This window comes from Papio anubis, chromosome 6 (assembly GCF_008728515.1).
Source record: "Papio anubis isolate 15944 chromosome 6, Panubis1.0, whole genome shotgun sequence".
Taxonomy (NCBI): Eukaryota; Metazoa; Chordata; class Mammalia; order Primates; family Cercopithecidae; genus Papio; species Papio anubis.
In genome coordinates this window covers 34,566,315-34,587,158 of record NC_044981.1, presented here as the reverse complement: position 1 = coordinate 34,587,158, position 20,844 = coordinate 34,566,315, and positions in this window count along the sequence as shown.

Below are 20,844 nucleotides of genomic sequence, written 5' to 3'. Positions count from 1 at the left end.
GTCTACTAATGGCCCAGAGAGGTCTCAGCCCCTGAGAGGGGCCTGAATCCAAGGCTCAGAGTTAGGTAGACCCAATGGCCACAATAACAAATTCCTGGTTGAGAAAGCCAGGCCCGTGCCTACAGCTTGCAAGGACTTTTAAAGTCCACTCCAGTTAAGATGGCCCATTCTTTTCTTTTTGTTCTGTTTTGTTTTGTTTTGGTTTTGTTTTTGTTTGAGACAGGGTCTTCCTTCATGAACTATGCTGGAATGTAGTAGTGCAATCATAGCTCACTGCAACCTTGAACTCATGGGCTCAAGCAAGCCTCTGCCTCAGACTCCAGTGTAGCTGGGACTACAGGTGCACCCCACCACGCCCGGCTAGTATTTTAAATTTTTTGTTGAGACAGGGTCTCACTATGTTGCCCAGGCTAGTCTCGAGCTCCTGGGTTCAGGCAGTCCTCCCACCTCAGTCTCCCAGAACGTTGGGGTTATAGGTGTGAGCCACCCGCCCATCCTAGGATGGCCCAATCTAATCAATTAGGGAACCAAGACCAGGATGAGATTAGGATGTGATTGAAAAGAATTCATGATTAGTGAGAAAAGAACAGAAGCAATTAGTTTTTAAGATATTTAAGTATTATTTAAAGGTTTATTTTTAAAAACAATTCATGATGCATTCTTTACTTGGCTATTTAATGGTTGTTTAGCTGTTTAATAAAGGCTTGCAATTTTGTTTTTTTTTAAGGTGAGAAAACATATTGCTTTCTAGCTCAGTTAACAGTAGCTACAACTTTAGCTCTGTATTCAGACCATATGACCTCAGAATGGGAGTAGCATACCCTGACTGTAAGGAATCTAAGATGAGGACAGTGCTGAGGGCTGAGCTCACGTGGTGAGAATACAGCCGAAAGACACATTAACTTCTTCCTGTTTCAGGTGAGCCAGTCTTGCACTTTAAATGTTGAACAAAATTCTCATGTGCAATGATAGAACCATTCTAAAAAGCAATTTGCTATTTATCAAGAATTCTGGCCAGGAGCAGTGACTCACATCTGCAATCCCAGCACTTTGGGAAGCTGAGGCAGGAGGATCACTTGAGGCCAGGAGTTCGAGACCAGCCTGGGCAAAATATCAAGATCCAGTCTCTACTAAAAATTTTTTAAAAGTCAGTCGGATGTGGTGATGCATTCCTGTAGTCCCAGCCACTTGGGAGGCTAAGGCAGGAGGATTGCTTCAGCTCAGGAATTTGAGGCTACAGTAAGCTATGATCACACCACTGCACTCTAGTCTGTGACAGAGCAAGACTCTGTCTTTTAAAAAAAAAAAATTATCAAGAATTATAACAGTTGTGTCTTAGGTGAGACTCACTGTTTTCAATATTTCTTTGACTTAGTTATCCCATTTGTGGAAATATATTCTAAGGAAATAACCTAACTCTAAACAAAAGAGCTCCCCACAGCATTATTTTAACTATTCAAGCATTGTAAAGCTACATTGCAGAGTAAGGGAGTAGTAAAATGATCTACAGTGTATCCACCCAATGCTGTGTTGAGTAGCCATATTTTAAATGATGTTGACATTCATAGTATATTTGGTATTGAACTAGATTTCCCCCTCTATTGCCTTTATTGATTGATTGATTGATTGATTTTTGAAGACAGAATCTCACTCCGTCTCCCGGGCTGGAGTGCAGTGGCCCAATCTCAGCTCACTGCAACCTCCGCCTCCCAGGTTCAAGCATTTCTCCTGCCTCAGCCTCCCGAGTAGCTGGGACTACAGGAGCACGCCACCACGCTTGGCTAATTTTTTGTATTTTGGTAGAGACAGGGTTTCACCATGTTGCCCAGGCTGGTCTCGAACTCCTGAGCTCAGGCAATCCACCAGCCTTCGCCTCCAAAAGTGCTGCAATTACAGGCGTGAGCCACCATGCCCAGCCCTCTATTGCCTTTCTGTCCAACAGAGGAAAATGGTTGAAACAAAGTTAAAAATGAAAATTGCAAGGCAAAGATTTTTTGTGAAGTACTAGCTGTAACATTTGGTCTAAGATATACCAGGAAGGGCCTACCTAGACATTACCATCTCTTCTATCCACTCAAATCCGAAGCCCAGACATGCTTCATGTCCTGCTCTCTCCACGAGGCTTCCCCTGAGTCCTCAGCCCTCCTTTCACAACTCCTACAGCACACTTTGGTCCTCAGATAGACTGTCTTGTGGAGTTGGTGTCTTCATTAAGTACCTGTCTCTTCCCTTGGGCTCCCTGACATGTGCCCCGGTGTTTTTTGACCCCTTTTGCTATGCACACACACAGCCCAACCCCTGAACCCAATCGTTCACCAAGTCCTACCAATTCCGCTTCCTGCCTTCCTTACTCCATCCCCACCTCTCTCTCCCCTCCATGAAGGTCTGTGTTCAGGGCTGCCTCATCTCTCCCTGCGTTACTGCAGCAATCAATGCTGTCACTGTTAGGCTGCTTTGGGCTGCAAGTTACAGAAAACTCAATGTGCAGTGGATTACACAGCAAGACTATTTGTTTTATTGGGGAGAAAAAACTCTTTCTAGAAAGCCCTCAGGATCTGCCAGCTGGAACTGGGTCATGCATCCATGCCTGAGCTGCAGGGGAGGCTAGGAAAGCCCTCATTTGGCATTTTCCATCTCTACAGTGACGCAGTCTCTGCCTGGAGGAAGGAGAGAAGGCAAGGGGCAGTTTCTATTAGGATAGGGAGCTGACAGTTCTGCCTCAAACTTCCTTACCTTGGGTCTCCCCACCCCTTTGCTTCATTCCTGACACTGCCACTATTCGTTCATTAATTTAACTAATCGTTCATTCATTGCATTAGTCAGCTTTGGCTAGGTCTTTTTGTGTTTTTGGAGACAGGGTCTTGCTCTGTCATCCAGGCTGAAGTATAGTGATGCCATCATAGCTCACTGCAACCTAGAATTCCTGGGCTCAAGCAATCCTCCTGTCTCAGCCTCCCATGTAGCTAGGACTACAGACTTGCACTACCTCGCCTGGCTAATTTTAAAAAAACATTTTTTTTTTAAGAGACAAGTCTCTCGCTATGTTGCCCAGGTTGGTTTCGAACTCCTGGCCTCAAGCTGTCCTCCCACCTCTGCCTCCCAAAATGCTGGGATTACAGGTGTGAGCCACCCCCTGGCTATGTTGTGGTAACAAACAATCTTGAACTACCAGTAACTTGGAATAACAAGTTTATATATTTGGCCATGGTATCAGCTAAACCTTCACTGGCAACAGGGGGAAGAGAAAAAAAGACCTGTACCAGCTCTGAAATGCTTCCACCTGAACTTGACATGCATCACTCCTGCTCGCATCTTACTGGTTAAAGCAAGTCACATAGCTACACCTAGCTTCAAAAGGGCATAGAAGAGCAATCATCCTTTGTGCAGGATGAACAGAAGTAACAGTTACCACACTCAACACGTATTTATTAAGCATCTACTATGACATTGCTAAGCAGAGAAGCCTACCCCAGCAGCCCAGGAGTTCTAGGTTGCAGTGAACTATGATGGCGTCACTGTACTCTAGCCTGGATGACAGAGAAAGAGCCTGTCTCCAAAAAAACAAAAAGATCTAGCCAAAGCTGACTAATGCAATGAATGAATGCTTAGTTAAATGAATGAATGAATAGTGGCAGTATCAGAAATGAAGTGAGGGGTTCGGGAGACCCAAGGTGAGGAAGTTTCAGACAGAACTGTTGGTTCCCTACCCTACTAGAAACGGCCCCTTCGCCTTCTCTCCTTGCTGGAGATGCATTGGTGAGCAAAATGAAGTATGTGTTCTGAAAGCCTTTTGTTCTGAAGGCCGGGCGCTGTGGCTCATGCCTGTAATCCCAGCACTTTGGGAGGCCGAGGCAGATGGATCACGAGGTCAGGAGATCAAAACCATCCTGGTCAACATGGTGAAACCCTGGCTATACTAAAAATACAAAAATTAGCTGGACTGGTGGTGTATGCCTGTAATCCTAGCTACTTGGGCAGCGGAGGCAGGAGAATCACTTGAACCGGGGAGTCAGAGGTTGCAGTGAGCTGGGATCGCGCCACTGCACTCCAGCCTGGCAACAGAGAAAGACTCTGTCTAAAAAAAAAAAAAAAAAAAAAAAAAAGCCTTTACAAACAAAGACAGAAGAGTTTACCCCCTCCTTTGTGCCCCTATGCTAACATATAGAGACTTCAGTTGTACCACCTCTTACATTTCTTTTTTTTTTCTTTTGTTGAGATGGAGTCTTGCTCTGTCACCCAGCCTGGAGTGCAGTGGCGTGATCTCGGCTCACTGCAACCTCCTCCTCCCAGGTTCAAGCAATTCTCCTGCCTCAGCCTCCCAAGTGGCTAGGATTACAGCCATGTGCCAACACACCCAGCTAATTTTTGGATTTTTAGTAGAGACGGGGTTTCACCATATTGGCCAAGCTGGTCTCGAATTCCTGACCTCGTGATCTGCCCATCTCGGCTTCCCAAAGTGCTGGTATTACAGGTGTGAGCCACCGCACCCAGCCTGCCTCTTATATTTCTATTGCATTAAAACAACAACTTGCCTGTCTCCCTGAATAGACTATAAAACTTAAAGATGGTTATCTCTTCTTATGAACTATACTTAGAATGGTGCCTACCACTAGTAGACACTTAATAAATATTTGTCGAATGATGTATGAGACAGGATGAACTCAGCTACAAGGAATAAGATACCCAACTGTCATTGGCTTAAATAAGCATGGGTGGTGGTGGTATTTTTACAGAGCAAAAAGTCTAACACCCAATAACTGCTGGGGTTGGTTTCTCTGCTCAGCAATGTCACCCAGCACCCGGGCTCTTTCCAGCCTTACACCATAATATTCTCAGCTTTTGGGCTTTCCTTCCTGTGACTGTGCCTCATGATCACAGGACTGCTGCCACAGCTCCAAATAACATACAGTATTCATATTTAAGGTGGGAGAAGCAGAAGGGACCACGGGGGCTCTTCTCTTGGGACTGTCACTTTAGCAGGGAACAAAAGACTTCCCAGAAGCCACCCAGTAGCTCACATCTCACAGCCAAAGCATGATCACGTGGCAGAACAAGGCCAGGAAAGAGAATATCTGGATTTCCAATCTCTGTGGTTGCAGATGGCAAGGAAGGGGCTGGGAATGGTTTGGGTAGCCAACCAAAAGCGTTCACCGCAAATCAGGAATATGTGCTTGATAAACATTTATTGGCGGAGACTCAGATTTTTTTTTTTTTTTTTTTTTGAGACGGAGTCTCTGTCGCCCAGGCGGCAGTGCAGTAGCGCCATCTCGGCTCACTGCAAGCTCCGCCTCCTGGGTTCACGCCATTCTCCTGGCTCAGCCTCCTGAGTAGCTGGGACTGCAGGCACCTGCCACCACGCCCGGCTAATTTTTTGTATTTTTAGTAGAGACGAGGTGTCACCGTGTTAGCCGGGATGGTCTCGATCTCCTGACCTCGTGATCCGCCCACCTCGGCCTCCCAAAGTGCTGGGATTACAGGCGTGAGCCACTGCGCCCGGCCGGAGGCTCAGATTTTTATGGTCTGCTTCTTCCTTTATTTGTAATAGCATATAAAGAACTCATCATTGTAATGACTAACCACTATTGAACACGTTTTCTGTTCATCTTGAACTCTGTGCTAAGCAAGTTATATGAATTTTCTCCTTCTGTCTTTGCAACCCTAGGACAGAGATAATATCAATCTCTGTTTTACATATGAAGAAACTGGATCTCAGAGTCGTTAAGCAACTTGTCCAACTTGTTCACTTACCAGCTAGTAAGTGACGAAACAGGGATGTAAACTCTCATGGTCTGAGTCCAGAGCCCATGTTCCTATCCTAGAATGTTAGTTAGATCTCAGGGGAGCCTAGAGTTCATCACACACAAACCCTTTACTTCCATGGTACTGAAGCTGAGGTCCAGAGATGGCTGGTGACCTGCTCCAAGTCACAGCACAAGCCTAAGTCAGAGCCAGGCCCAGAACCCACGAGTCCTAACACCAAGGCCATTGTTTTATTTTCTGCCACACTGGGCATCCTCTGTTTAGAAACTCCACATCAGTTCACTAATATTTAAAAAGAAAAAATGCCAAATTTGGAATCTTGTGGACAATTTGGTTAAAAATAGAACTGTATTTGACTTAAGGTTTGGCAAATTAGAACAAGTTGTTTCCTTTTTGGGAGTCAAAACCTGATGATAAGCTGGTTCCAACTCTTTTATTCATCTCAGTGGAAACTCCAGTGTGTATAATATTTTTTAGTTTTCAGGAAATAAAAGGAAGAATGTAAGGTCAGAGCCTCAGCTGGGATGTACTGAGATGACTTCCAACCCCAAGCTCACGACCCAGAAATGCCTTATTAGTAACGTTTAATCATGTCCTGTGTAACACAAGCCTTGGGAAGTCTCTTGGAGGAGAAAGTGTGCAGGTTATACCACCTCCTAGCTGTGGGACCCCATGACTCGGCCCCTAGCGAAAACTAAGCAGCACTAAGGGACGGAAACACATGGCATGAAGTGGGACTCTGTAAGAGCAAGTTCCCTCTCCCCTGGTCTCTGCACCTTCCCTGTTGGGCCTCTCTAGGGCAGATATGCAGCCAGCATCCAGTGCAACAAGCAGTACCGACCTTGCCCACACCCATCCTGTTTCAGAAGATCCAGTTCTTCTCAATAGGACTCAGTCTTCTGGGGGGGAAGTTTGCTTAAATTGAAAAGTTGGCCAGGTTCAGTGGCTCACACCTGTAATCTCAGCACTTTGGGAGGCTGAGGTGGGCAGATCACCTGAGATCAAGAGTTCAAGACCAGCCTGGCCAACATGGTGAAACCTTGTCTCTACTAAAAGTACAAAAATTAGCTGGGCGTGGTCACATGCACCTGTAATCCCAGCTACTCAGCAGGCTGAGACAGGAGAATCGCTTGAACCCAGGAGGCAGAGGTTGCAGTGAGCTGAGATCGCGCCACTGCACTGCAGCCTGGGCACCAGAGCAAGACTCTGTCTCAAAAAAAAAAAAAAAAAAAAAAAAAATTGAAAAGCAATTTTGGTGCAGCATTTAAGACACCTAAAGAATAAGGTTGTAAAGCATGAGCCCGAGTCAAGCAGGGTTTGAATTCAGGCTCTGTCACTTCCTAACAATGTGTGTGGTTACACAACTTCCTTACTTCCTTGTGTCTCAATACAATAGACATAATAACAGCCTTCCTCAGAGGGTTGCTGGAGGAGTAGATGAGGTGCTACATGCAGAGTCCCGAGAACTGTGCTGTCGCCCAGGAAGTAAGTTTTGCAGGTTCACCAGAGCCTTGTCAGATCCTTCAATCTGTTCTCCGCTGCATTTTTCTTTTCTTCCTCTTTTACTTTTTTTTTTTTTAACCATCTCCCTCCCACAGCATTGTTCATCTGAGTGTTCAGTGTGGATTACACCAAACATTTTCTCTGCTTCTTTTAAGGGTGTGGACAATCAGGCAAGTGATTGCATGTGACAACAGAGAGAGGGCATGGCACACGGTGGCAGACGAGCCCGGGACTGGAGGCAGATCTGGGTTCCAGTTCCGGCTCTACCAGCAGCACCCATGTGTCCTTCTGTTCTCTGGGCTCAATTTCCTGTTGTAAAATTCAGAACTTGGAAGAGGTAAGTGGTTAGTCACTCCTGAGACATCCCAGATAATCACAGCCATCCAAAAGTTGGCTCGGGAGCCTTAAGTAACCAAGACTGGAGGAAGCAACAGTTTAGTAAAGGTTCAGAATCCTATGATTAGAGCTCAAGAATGAAATACTCTTCTAAGATCTTCTCTCAGACCAAAAAGAGCTAATTAGGAAAGAATGGTGGCATTCTCTTGGGCAAACTGAAGGAGCCCCTGGGCTTTGCCTCCTTATACCTGCCTCCTCGACCCTCCTCTAGCCCACTTGGACACAATGCAACTTCCACCCTCTACTTTTTTCCAGATACTATGGTAAACCTGCTCTCAGATCCTTCTCCACACCCAGGAAAAAAATCGTTCTTCAACTATATACTTTAATGAATATGCACTTACTATGTACCAGATACTCTTTGGCTGCTAGGGCAGAGTAGCAGGGACATAGCCCCTGTCCCCGTGGGGTCAACATGCTGGTGGGGGTGTCAGAGGTAATAAAATAAGCAAGTAAGACACACAGTAGACCAGGCAGAGCTGGCAGAGAGCTGGATCTAACTGGATTGGGGTTTTGCCAAGCGAGTACAGTCCAGCTTGGGGTGCAGAGGGGAGAGTACAGAAAAGGTAGGGACTAGAATAACTAACCCTGGAATTTAGGCTGGTAAAGGAGGGAGTAGGGATTTGAATGGGGGTGAGGTCAGTAGACTGTAGGGCCCTGAGGGGGCGATGGCTTCAAGGTAGGAGCCGGAAAGACGTTTGACAGTGGCTTCTCTGGAGGGCTCAAGCTTGACGGTGAACCTGAGTGCTGAGCCCCAGAAGATCACTGGGGAGAGGAGGTCAAAGAACTGGGAGGCCAGGGCACCATCGGCGGGGCTGGTAAGTGGATGGTGAAACCAACATGCAGGAGGCAGGAGGAGCTGGAGAGAGGACACGAGATGGGAGCTAAAATCTGCAGGGAGTGCGGAAAGCAGAGACAGCGGTAAGCGCGCCGGAGGCTAGTCCTGAGTCTGGGATGGGGCAATGGAGTTCGAGAAGACATATTTAAGAGTACTGTGTAATTTTACATGTGGGAAGAACCTTTTGTTTTCATAATCAGAACTACAGAAAGGGACAGAGCTGTTTATGGCACGAAAAGCAGGCCTGAGCATTAGAAGACTGAGAAACACCTGGCAGGATCTTGTTTCAACGGGGCTCAAAGTCATGGGCGAAAAGGATGGAGCTCGAGTTGTGCAATTGTGAGTGACTCGAAGCTGGGTGGGAAGGCGTCTAGTTTCTTACGCGTAAAGGACCTTCCTGTTGTCTCTGAAATCATACCAAGTAGATCGCCACCGTTTCAGCAGAGGCTTGAATTACATTGATAATGACAATTTATCAGTATCCTATAACTAATGTAATTGATTGATAGGAGGAATTAAGAACACGGGATCTGGCCAGGCACGGTGGCTCACACCTGTAATTCCAGCACTTTGGGAGGCCAAGGTGGGTGGATCACTTGAGTTCAAGAGTTCAAGATCGACCTGGACAACATGGCCAGGCAACATGTAAAAATACAAAAATTAGCTGGGCGTGGTGGTGGACGAACCTGTAATCCCAGCTACTTGGGAGGCTGAGATGGGAGAATCGTTTGAACCTGGGAGGCGGAGGGTGCAGTGAACCAATGATTGTACCACTGCACTCCAGCCTGGGTGACAGAGAAAGACCTTGTCAAAAAAAAAAAAAAAAAATCCAAAACTGTGGGATCTGTTTAAACCCTGGCTCTGCTCCCTGCTACTTGTTATCCTCATCTGTGCAGCAGGGGTGATACCAGCCCCCACCCCTCTGTTTCTGAGAAGTAGATGAGCACATATGTGCACAGAGACCTGCCTGCAGTGTTGTGAGGACTCACAAAATGTTGGCTAGATATCCTAATCTTTCTCATGTTTGTTGGCAAACAAAAACAGGCTGAGATGGCCCTGTGCCATTGGTATTTCTGTGTGTGGAATAACAAGACAGTATAAAGCTGAAAAGCAGGTCCTTCCTTGACTAATTGCATTTCAGCAGCCGCTGGGAGGCAGTGTGGAGGGGCGGGGCGAGGAGTGAGACTGTGTGGGGAGTCAGGGGGCCTGGATTTCCTCCTCAGCCAATGAGGCCAAGGCCAAATCAGGGTGTCCCTGAGCCCCTGTTTGCCCACCTGTAATGTGGGGATGACGGTTCCTGCCAGGTACCCACAAGGCTGTTGTGAGGACCAAATGAGGAAATGCTCCTTGAAGGTAAATGACAATGCCCCAGAAGAGCAGATGCAGCTCCCCCATGCTGAGTGCCCACTACTGTGTGCTGGGCACAGGGGCAGAGCCACCCACCCCTCCCCGCAGCAGTGCCCAGAAGACAGGACCAGCATCCAGATAGTCAGAGTTGAGACAGAGTTTAAGGGCCTGCCAGGCATAATTCCCTTGCCAGGAATGGAAATAAAGGAAAATCTTGAGTTCTTTCAAGGGAAATTCCAGGCACCTAGCTAGTTCTGAGAGTAAATGAACACAATAAGCAAGAAGGTAATAATAGCTTTTTTAAGAAAATAGCCAAGGAAGTTAGTCACAAAATACTTGGTTCCCTATTGAAACTTAAGATAACATCTTAATGTACGTTTCTGAGTTGTTTTTCAGAAACCCAGGCCCCCCACAGTGCAAAATGCCATCCACTGGCACGGAGACTTCAGTTGGGAGCCGAGGACTGAACTCAGACCACCATTCTTTGTTCAACATTTCTTCCTGAGGGGCCTGGAGGAAGTCACGCCCACAGTCCAGAGCTCAACATTCCTTTCTGCTGACCCCAGGTTTTTAGACAAAGCTTTGCCTCCTTAACCAATCACAAATCAGAGGGTCTTTGAATTCACCTATGACCTGCAGGCCCCGCTTCAAGGTGTCCCACCCTTTTAGTTCAAACCGATACACAGCCTCCACGAATTGATTTATGACTTTGCCTGTAACCTCTGCCTCCCTGCCTTTAAAAACCCTTACCTGTGAGCCACTGAGGAGTTCAGGACTTAAGCATGAGCTGCCTGACTCTCATTCCTTGGTGCCCTGCAGTAAATGCCTCGCTTTCTCTCGCTGCAAATCCCAATGTCAGTGCTTGGCTTTGCTGCACGTGGTGGGCAGACTCAAGTTTGGCAACAGAGTCTGTGGGAGAAAGTGCTGTCAGAGGAACATGCCTGAGCAGCCAGATTATAGAAGAAAGAAGTGTCATTATGGTTAAGTCTGTGAGCAGATTTGAGGAGAAGGTAATGAGTGGCACCAGCATCTCCCCTTCTAGGGTGTTATCTGACAGATGTGTTATCTGACAGATGTGCTGCTCATGCCTTCTGCACCTGAGGTCAGGGATGCTCACACAGAATGGGTTGTAACTGCGTAAGGTCGGAAGCCCCCTCTACATCCACCAAATAGAGGATAAGTTGAATATGCAGATAATAAACAGAATAAGGAAAGGCTCTTTATGAACTGATACAGAAAGACTACCAATAAATACTAGGTTAAAAAAAACACACAAAAAAAAACCTCAGTGCCAAACAGTACATATAGGATGCCACCTTTTTTTTTTTCTTTTTTTTTCTTGGTCTAAAAAATGGGGAAGAATATCTATGGAATATTCTCATTTATATATGAATAGAATATTCTAAAGCTAGTTGCAAGAAACGAGTACCGTTAGTTTTCTCTAGGAAGGAAAACTGGGAAATAGGAGGAGGAGGATTATCACTGTATATCCTTTTGTACCCTTTGATTTTGAGACCATGTAAATGCAATATCTAAAAGAGAGAGAGGAAGGAGGAGGAGGAGAAAGAGGAGGTGGAAGAGGAAGGGAGAGAAAGAAACACTGTGCATGGGCTCTAGAATCAGATGGACTTGTGAATTCCAGCTCCACTACTTCCCAGCTGTGTGACCTTGCCCAAGCTACTCAACCTCTCTGGGGCTCAATCTGTGCAGGAAAGGGACATGACAATTACATAATGCCTCCAACCCTCGTGGACTGTTGGGAGATTGAGACTAATGAGTTTAAAGCTCTTAGCTGGAAATGGTTGCTATAGATGTTTAGTCAGCCCTGGCTTCCCACTCTCCAGACTGGCTTCCAAACTTCCTGGAGGGCACATGCAATTCATCTTTTCCTTTCCCATGCAATGCCCCAGGTGCCAGCTCATGGCAGTCCTTATGCCTGCAGGATACCACATCAAAGCAGAGCTGGGGGAGGTGAGTATCTTGAGTCAAAAGCAATACCAGCCCCCAGGCTTCCTCCCAAAGCAAAGCCCCCTGCAGACTAACTGCTGGGCTCTCTGGTAGTAGGGTCCTGCTCTACTGAACCCCACATCCCTTCATCCTGGGCGGCACCTCCTTCCTCAGATGAAAATAGCGATTCTCAAACACAAGTGTGCATCTGAATTTCTGGTGCAGGGCCAATTCCTGGGCCCACCCCAGGACTTCGTTTTGCCCACGGAGTTCTCAAAGATGGAGCTCTTGCCACCTCTCGGGCAGTAGGTCCCACACCCTTTACAATCCACATCTCTCCCCACTTACGCACTGGTTCCCAAACACGTCCAAATCTTTCCTCCCTCACTCTCCATGCTTCTGATTTTGCAGATCTCTCCTTCAAGAATCTTCTCACCATCCCCTACCATGCATTCATGCACATTTTCCCACTTGCCTATACAATGCTTACCTTGATAGAAGCAGCTCAATCATCTCCTCCTCCAGGACGCCCTCTGATGTGGGCTCCCCTCCAATGTGGGCTCCCCTCTGGCTGATTTTGTGCCTGTCATAGCCTCTTCATAGCTTGCTCGAATTAGAATTATCATTGACAACAATGAAAGCTTGGACTAGTGAGTGCATGAATGTGAGTGGTTTATTAACATTGGCCCTCATCTGCCTCACACCCACAAGAGGTAAGTGTTATTGTCCCTTTTCATAGAGAAAGAAGCTGAGTCTGAGGGATGTCAGAGGGTTTGCCCAGGGCATAGCACATAGGGGATGGGTTGGGATTTGTCTGCCTTAACCTGTTTTTTTGTTTGGTTGGTTGGTTTTGTGTGTGTGTGTGTGTGTGTGTTACTGTGCCCACTTTTGAGACTAAACACTCTCTAGAGTGGTGGTCAGCTTATTTTTCTCTCTTTCAGGGCCAGGCAAAGTCTAATCCCTCAGTTAATACTAACCTGAATTCTCGAGATGGGGATGTTCATAAGAAAGTTGTCTGGCAGTGACTGGGGACGCTGAGCAGGGAGGATTGCTTGAGCCTAGGAGTTTGAGACCAGCCAAGCAGCCATGCCAGCAAGACCCTGTCTCTATGTGGCCAGGCCAGCCAGCAGCCGGTATCCTAGCTATTTGGCAGGCTGAGGCAAGAGGATAGCTTGAGTCCAGGAGTTTGAGGCTACAGTGAATATGATTGCACCACCAGCCTGGTGATGGCATCCTGATCAAAAAAGGAAAAAAAGAAGGAAAGAAAAGAAGGAGGAGGGAGGGAGGGGGGGGAGAGAGGAGAGGAGAGAAAGAGAGAGAGAAGAAGGAAGGAAGGAAGGAAGGAAGAAGAAGAAGCATGAAGGAAGGAAGGAAGGAAGGAGGAGAAAGGGTGAAAGAAAAAGGAGATGCTGGTAGAGATACCCTGGAGGAGTTTTGTGGGAGGTGGAGCCTGGTGGATGGTGGAGGGACAAATGGAAGGAAGATAGGAATGGACTTTGGAATGGAAATGGTGAAATGGAAACCTACATGTCCAGCAGCCCCACGCAGCTGCTTCCGGCGACCATGCATGACAAAGTTATGCATCGCAGAATCGACTGCAAAAGGCTGGAGCCCACTCAGTGTCTATCAATAGGGAACGGGTTAAATTGACCACAAGATTTTCATATGACGATGGAACACTCTCCAGCCAAGAAAGGAGGAGGAAGTCCTCACTGCTCTGATATGGAATAGTCACCAAGACATATTTTAAGTAAAACAATGCAGCATGCATAACGAGGGAAATGAAAACTAAAACCACAGTGAGTTACAATTTCACACAAAACCATCTACAAAATTAAAAAGCTGATAATTGCAGGTGTTGGTGAGGAAGTGGAGCCAGAGGAATGCTCAAACTACTAGCGGGTGTGTGAATGGTTATAACCACTTTTTAAAACTTTGGCATTATCTACTGAAGTTGACAATGTACTTTCTCAGTGACCTTGCAAATGCCCTAGAGAAGTTCTTACCCAACCCCCACCCCCCAACATTCCCCCCAACACACACCAGAAGAAACAATTAAGAACATTTGTACCTGCTCTGTTCCTAGAAGCCCAAAATTGAAAGCAACCCAATGTCCTAAAATAGTCCAGTGAGGCCAAGCACAGTGGCTCATGCCTGTAATCCCAGCAGGCACAAGCCACCCTTTGGGAGGCTGAGGCAGGAGGACTATTGAGGCTGAGAGTTCAAGGCCAGCCTGGGCAACACAGTGAGACCTCTTCTCTATAAAATAAGTTTTACAAATTAGCCAGGTGTGGTGGCTCATGCTTGTAGTCCCAGCTAATTGGGAGGCTGAGGTAGGAGAATCGTTTGAGCCCTGGAGGTTGAGGCTGCAGTGAGCCATGATTGCACCACTGCATTCCAGACTGGGCAACAGAGTGAGACCCTGTCTCAAAAAATAAATTAGAAAACAATAATATTATTAATAAATAAATAGTCCAATGAAGATAATCATAGTATCCCCGTGCAATGGAATTCTATACAAGAGTGAAAAATGAACTAACTCCAGACATGCATATCAGTACACTGAACTTCAGAACTATAATTATGGGTGAAATAAAAGCAAGCTGTAGAAAACTGTTCATAATCCAAAAAAGTGAGGCGGTATGCCATATTAATGTGTTATATATATATTTATGTCCGTTACATACAATGTTTATTACATTTATCTTATTTAGTATAAAAATATATTTATTGTAATCTATTATAAACAAGCAGTAGGATTATAAAGAAACAAAAAGCGCAGGATAAGCGTAAAATTCATGGTAGTATTTAGGGGAAGAGGAGGTGGGCCTGGAGAGAGGTACATGGTTTCAAAAGCCCAGCTTCTTTGTCTAGAACAGGGCGTGGGTACCCATGCTGGCCTATTGTATTGTGAGTGTTTTTAAAATGTATATATATTCTATACTATTTTTGTATCTACTCGATATTTAATTTTAAAATTTTAACTGAGGCCTAGAACAGTATAAAAAGTATGCTACCATTTGTATAGAGAAAGGGGACATGCACATCATTCGTGTGCATAAAGTATCTCTGGAAAGTTACACATGCAACTGGTGAAACTGGTTTCCTCTGGGGAGGAGAACTAGGAGGCTGGGGACAAGGAGGGACAATAAATCAGTTGAACTTAAAAATCACAAAATTTAAAGAGAAGGAGACAGGGGAAGGAGGAAGAAAAGGGAAGGTAGAGGGGAGAGGCCAAGTCCTGGTCCCGGGAGAGACAGGGAGCAGAAAAAGGAGGACTGGCGAGGCTCTGGCTATCAAAATCTGTGTGTGTGCCACAGGCACGAGTGGAGCCAGAAGCCTGAGGGCCCACCCAGGAAAGCCTGTGTCCTCCGCACACAACTCAGGCCTAGACCCAGAGGATGCTCTTTCTTGCACCTGAGGATGGGGCCGGCTTCAAACAGTTGCCCAGCTTGACCCTGGCTCTGCAGTCTTTTGTTTCCAGAGCTCTGCTTCCAAATGAGGCTCCCTTGGGTCTCTTTCCCTGGCCCTGCCTTCTTATCTCCAACCTTCACCCCACCTGTGATCCGAGCGATTCCTTTGAAGTTGCTTCAGAGTCTTCTGAGCCTTCATCCTTGATGGCTGAAATGTGCGTCTGTGGCACCAAGGTCAGCCAGCTGCAAGTAGGCCCTTTTCATCTCCTTTTAAACCTTCCCCTCAAGGACTCAGTGTCCTTGCTGTATTGCCTTATCGAAACCTGCTCACACATCCTTTGTTCACACTGGGATACCAGTCACTTAAAGGAAAACAGGCCCACTCTAACCAGCGTCACTGCCATGTCCCCAAGGATCATGCCCTTGAGAGGTAAAAGCATGAAGCACTAAGGGTAGAATTTTGGGCATCAGCCAGTAGACAAGGACACAATGGGTGCGATGCGCAGGGGTCCTTTCTGCGCCACTGGTAAGTATAACACCTCAGGACACAGGCTGGGGTCTGTATTCAAAAATGGGTCCCTCAGGCCTGGCACAGTGGCTCACGCCTGTAATCCCAGCACTTTGGGAAGCCAAGGCCAGTGAATCCCTTGAGCCCAGGAGTTCGTGACCAGCCTGGGCAACATGGCAAAACCCCATCTCTACAAAAAATACCATATTAGTCTAGTCGGGCATGGTGGTGCACACATCTGTGGTCCCAGCTATTTGGGAGGCTGAGCGGGGAGAAACGCTTGAGCCCCACGAGGCACAGGTTGCAGTGATCTGTGATCGAGCCACTGCACTCCAGCCTGGGCAACAGAGTGAGACCCTATCTCAAGAAAACAAAAACAGAAAATAAAAAAGCAACCCTCGAGCAGAAGTGGGTCCTCAGAGCCCAATGGCAGTGACGGGGAGGATGAGGTGGGAACGGTTGTGTTGCTCTGAACTAAAAAGGACTGTCCAGTGTGACCCTATTTCCCAAACAGCTCATGCAGGGATCTGGGTGGCACCATAGTACGGAAGTGGGTGCTAAGAGAAGCCTGGGCTGCAGAGCCAGGTGCATTCATGCCCTGGCGTCCAGGACAGGATCAGCAGCAAATCCACTCCAGGGAGCTCTCCCCCCTCACCATCCTGTCAATCAGGATTCCCCAGTTGAAAAGCACCTTGGCAGTTCATAACTCTCCCTCTAAAGCCAGAAAGTACTATAAAGGAAAACAGAGGCCTTGCTGCACAGTGGAGCTTAATGGAAGTCACTCAACAAGCGAGTCTGGAGCAAACGCCACAGGCCGACAGTACTGTGTGTTGGCACAGATGTGGAGCAACTACACTCTGATATGGCTTGGATATGTGTCCCCACCTAAATCTCATGTTGAATTTTAATTCCCAGTGTTGGAGGAAGGGCCGGGTGGGAGGTGATTGGATCATGACTCAGATCTGGTTGTTTTTTGTTTTTTTTTTTTGAGACAGAGTCTCGCTCTGTCGCCCAGGCTGGAGTACAGGGGCATGATCTCGGCTCGCTGCAAGCTCTGCCTCCTGGGTTCATGCCATTCTCCTGCCTCAGCCTCTGGAGTAGCTGGGACTGCAGGCACTTGCCACAGCACTTGGCTAATTTTTTGTATTTTTAGTAGAAACAGGGTTTCACCATATTAGCCAGGATGGTCTCGGTCTCCTGACCTCGTGATCCGCCCGCCTCGGCCTCCCAAAGTGCTGGGATTACAGGCGTGAGCCACCGTGCCCGGCCAGATCTGGTTGTTTTAAAGTGTGTAGCACCTCCCACTTTGCTCCCTTCCTCCTGCTCTGGCCACGTAAGATGTGCCTGCTTCGCCTTCCCCTTCAGCTATGATTCTACGTTTCCTGAGGCCTCCCCAGCCATGCTTCCTATACAGTCTGCAGAACCATGAGCCAATTAAACCTCTTTTTTTCTTCATATAAATTACCAAGTCTCAGGTATGTATTCATAGCTGGGAGAGATCAGACTAATACAGGTGGGGAGCTGTGCAAGATCAGATGAATACAGGAGGGAATGTAAATTGAACACCGAATGGGAAACTGGCAGAATCCACTAAAGCTAAACATATATCTGCCCCGTGACCTAGTAATTCCATTCCTGGGACATACAAGCACTTATGTCCATCAAATGACATGTACAAGAATGTTCACAGCAGTGTTATTTATAACAGCCCTAAACCAGAAATAACCCAGTGCCCATCAGCAGGAGAATGGATACACAAACTGTGGTGTGTTTGGATGATGGACTATTACTCAGCAACGACAAAAAGCAAACTATAGCCACATGCAAAACAGGGTGGAGCTCAGAGCTACAATGTTAAATGAAAGAAGCCAGACACAAAAGAGCACAAGCTGTGCGATTCCATTAATGTGAAGTTCAAGAACAAGCAACACTAACTCAGGGCAATACAAGTCTGGATGGTAGTTACACTTGCAGAGGGGGTCCTGACTGGGCGGGGTCATGAGGAACCTTCTGGGGCACTGGAAACTTTCTGTATTTTGGTCTGGGTCCCAGTTTCATGGGTGGGTACACATATAAACACTCATAGAGATTAAACTTAAGATTTGTGTGCCAGAGTTACTGTATGTAAAACTATATCTAAAACATGCAAATACTCAAAGTTCCGGCTCTGTTCCTCCTGCTCCCGACCTGACTACTCCACTAACTGGTCCTGCCCTCAGAAGCATGTTGTATCTGCTGTGGAGTGATCTTCGTTCCTGATGCTGATGGCTGTACCCGAAAGCAGAGGTGGGAACTTCTCAATCAAGAGGAGAATTATATGGCCATATGGTAGCTTCCTCACTCATTAGGTGTTTGTACATGGGGCAGAATTTGGTCTAGGACTGAATTCCATGGAAATTGACCCGAGAGAGCAAAGTTGTCAGGATGAAGATATGTAGCTCCCATCTAATTTCAAATGCTATGGAGACTAGCAATATTTTAACAAAACAGAGGAACAAACAGGCAATGCTTGGTTTGGGCCAGTCCACAATCCACAGCAAGCGAGAAAAAGCCAGACTTAGGCTGAGGAGGCGTGGGGAGGACTTGCATTCCCGTTGTACCATGAACTTCCACAGTGATGTCAGAGAGCTAACAGACTTCTCAACCACCCAGTACAAGAAACTAAAATACATGCTCTACCTAGAAAAAACAAGAGACCATTAAAATGGTAATTTCTGCGTGGTCAGAATAAGGGCAGTTCTTAATTTCTCCTTTGCACTTAAAAATTTTCCCACATTACATACAAAAACTCCCACAAATTTTATAATCTTTCATGACCAGCTTAGATAAAATCGCTTTCAGGTGTCACCTGGGACTGTGAAGCTGGAGGGAAGGGGTCTACCCCTGGGTCCTTATGTGACACTCCCTGCCCATGAGGAACCATCAAAGTTGCATCCCCAGTATGGCTTCTGCATCTCCCAAAGGGACCAATACCAGGCAGAAAGGAAGAGGAAGGGATTGAGACACGGCTTCAGGAGTTCAACTGAATCCACCCTCTTCCAACCAGCCTTACGGGTGTCAAGCAAAGGACACAAAATGTTCTCGGAAACAGCACCACAGCCCTTCTGAAATTTGGGGACAATTAGCTTTTTTGACTCTATGTAGCCTGTGATGGGGGTAGAGCTCAGTAGTAGAGTGTTTGCGTGTAGCCTGGGAGTTCTGGCCTTATTATTAAAGTTGAAGAGAATACGTATGTATACATACACACACACACACGTACGTATCCCCGATTACCTTCTGCCACCCTCGAAGGGAAAGGGCAGACAGAAGGTCACCCCAGGTGCCAGTGAAATGGGAAAAGTTCCCTTATCCCCCTCGCTGGGCATGCGATGGGGTTGTGGCTCACTTCTTTGGTGCCCCGTAGCTCAAACCCCTAGCGGGAGCATGCAGACAGGCAGGTCATGGGGAGCGTGGGCTCCGACCCCACTGCAGCGTCTAAGGTTTGAGTGTTTACAGCTCCGGAAGCCCCAGTGGGTATGTGTCACAGTGTGCTCTTCCAGTTTAACCACCTGCAGACAGTTTGTGTTAATCGGCTCAATTAGACCCTCTGCCTTATCACAAGGACAGAGGGCTTTCAGTATCCTGGGTTCTTGCCTTGGTGTAGCAGAAAAATAGGATCACCTGTGGGCTTGCTTGGATGATGGGTGCAAGGTTTTATTGAGTGGAGGTAGCTCTAATGAGGTGAATGGGGAGGCCAGAAGGAGGATGAAGTGGGAAGGTGGTGTTCCCCTGGAATTGGGCTGCCCGGCAGCTGGACTCCGACCGCCCCCCGCCAAATTCCACGTCATCGTGCAGTGGATAGCCTGTCGGCATCTGCTGGTGCCTTTCGGTGTGTTGTTCTTCCGCTCCTCTGGACTTCCAGCCGCCTGTGTGTGTGTGCCCAATAGGGTCTCGCGGGTTGTATAGGCCCAGGGTCGGGAGCGTGGTGGGTCAGAGTGGTCTTGGAAAATGCAACATTTGGGCTCAAAAACAAGAGCGCCTGTCCTCACCTAGGTCCGTGGGCCAGGTCTGAAGGTCGCGCCCTCACCAGGGGCCCAGCCCTTCTCTCCCCAGCACTTCCCTGCCGCTCTCCCCTATCACCAGGGTGGAGCCAGCACTCCCCTCCAGCTCTAGCCCAGCACGTATCTCCCTGGCACTTCTTCCTCACCACAGAGTAAGAAACTTCTGCCCCACCTTTTGGAGAAACCACTTCCCTCCTCCAAAGACCTCCTTCCCTCATCCCAGCTTCAGGAGAGGCCAGATGGCTGCCGCCAGCAGGACCAGAGACCTGCACACTTACTGCCCTACTGCAGACACTGTGGGAGGCCTGCAGACTCGGGGTAGTCAAGGCCCACACCCTCTATCTCTCCTTCAGCACTGCTCCGATCTTGGCAGTCTTGCCACTAGCCCCTGCTCTTCTCTCAAAGTGAAGCTCAGAGCCTAGCCAGGTCAGGAGAGCCCGTCTGAACACCGGCACATTCACACTCAGGTGCTAATGGCATCTAATACATTAATGGAAGCAGCCAAGCTGACCAGGGATTTTGGCAAATGCTTTCAATGATTTTTTAAAACTTGTTAGGAGAATGGGATTCTCTATTCCGAGAGTCAGAGTGTCTCCAACACACGTCCCAATATCACAGTATCATTTTAGACTTGAGTTCATGAATTTCAATCACAACATTGATAAAATTTATTAAGGACACTTTTGCCTACTTTGAGTAATATGTAAGTCTGTGGAGAGCAGGAAGGGCTGGGTGCTGAGTTCTGGTCCAGCCCTGCCTTTTCCTGTTTGTGATGCCGAGCACATCTGACCTGCCTCTCCCTTCCATCTGTGGCATGAGGGCTTGACATTCCCTGTGAGGCCCTCCCTGGAGAACAGACCCCTCCAAAGGTGCTGTCTCTCCCTCTCCCCAATCCCAGACTTTAAATGTAAGGGGCTTTCCTCGGGTCTGTCCTTCGCCTTCCTTGCTGTCCTTGGCCATTCTTCTAACTGCCCAGGTGGTCTCCAGTGTGCCCACATTTCTGTCATCTGCTCCCATCTTTCTCTTGAACTCTGGGCTCAACTCCCATCTGCTTGCTGGAGGTTTTTCTTAGATGTCCCATAGACAACACAA